The sequence below is a fragment of the Gekko japonicus genome, unplaced genomic scaffold (genome assembly GCF_001447785.1).
Source record: "Gekko japonicus isolate JY-2015 unplaced genomic scaffold, Gekko_japonicus_V1.1 scaffold16, whole genome shotgun sequence".
Classification (NCBI taxonomy): Eukaryota; Metazoa; Chordata; class Lepidosauria; order Squamata; family Gekkonidae; genus Gekko; species Gekko japonicus.
Window position 1 is genome coordinate 1,955,323 of NW_015169777.1, and position 1,229 is coordinate 1,956,551.

A 1,229-nucleotide genomic window follows, 5' to 3' on the forward strand; every position below is an offset into this window, starting at 1 on the left:
AGATATTATTTAATCTCCAGGCCCTCAAAAACTTCCACAGCAGGTTTCTGGTATAAACCCTCTACTAAAGCGACAGGGCATTTTGTCTGGCCAGCTGGCAATTCTAGTATAATTGTCAGCTACCGTTCTCTTTCACTAGAGTTTCATTTACAAAAAAGTACAAAGTAAATTTTGGGTAACACATTACCCCTAAAGCAAAAAATACAAGCAAACTAAAAAGAAACACGCCGATTTCCCCCTGTGCCCATGTCTAGTTAAAGTAGTGTAAAATATAAAACATTACTAGGCATGAAAAAAACAGTGGCATATGATTTCTTCACCAAGTTGCTTGGAGACTAAAGAACACTCCTCAAAAAGTAGACGTAATACGAAAAACAATGAACTCCAGAGCTATGATTTCTTAAATGTTCCTAACCTATCCCTCTCCCCTGTGGGGTGGACATGACCAGTTCAAAATTGTGAAACTCTGAATTGCCATCTGGGATGTGGAAAAAATGATCTATAACCCACCCCTTTCTTTCCAGCTACAAAAGATTATATTTTACTGTGTTCAGAGCCAGTGTGCTGTAGTGGTTAAGAGTGGCAGACTCTGATCTGGAGAAGTGGGTTTGATTCCCCACTCCTCCTCCACATACAGCCAGCTGGGTGACCTTGGGCCAGCCACAGCTCCCTCTTAGCCCCACTTACCTCACAAGGTTTCTGTTGTGGGGAGAGAAAGAGAATATGATTGTAATTTGCAGTCAAAGATGGAGAAGCTCTATCCAGTCAGTAAAAACAAGATGTGGAGCTGACTGTGGCTCAGACCATGAGATACTCATTGCAAAATTCAGACTTAAACTGAAGAAAGTAGGGAAAACCACTACGCCTAGATCGCATCCCTGATTAATATACAGTAGAGGTGAAGAATAGGTTTAAGGGATTTGATAAATAGAGTGCCTGAAGAACCCGTTCGCGGGGAGGGAGGGCTATAAATATTATTAATTAAATAAATAAATAATAGAACAGCTTTAGAGTCCAGAGCCGCACCTTTAAGACCAACAGAGTTTTGTGCAAGGTGTGAGCTTTTGTGTACAAACACACTTCTTCCGATACAGTGAAGCAGAATTTCCTCAACCCTTACATATAGGAAGACAGTAGAACAGCTTTAGAGTCCAGAGGGGCACCTTTAAGACCAACAGAGTTTTGTGCAAGTTGTCAGCTTTTGTGTACAAACACACTTCTTCAGATAC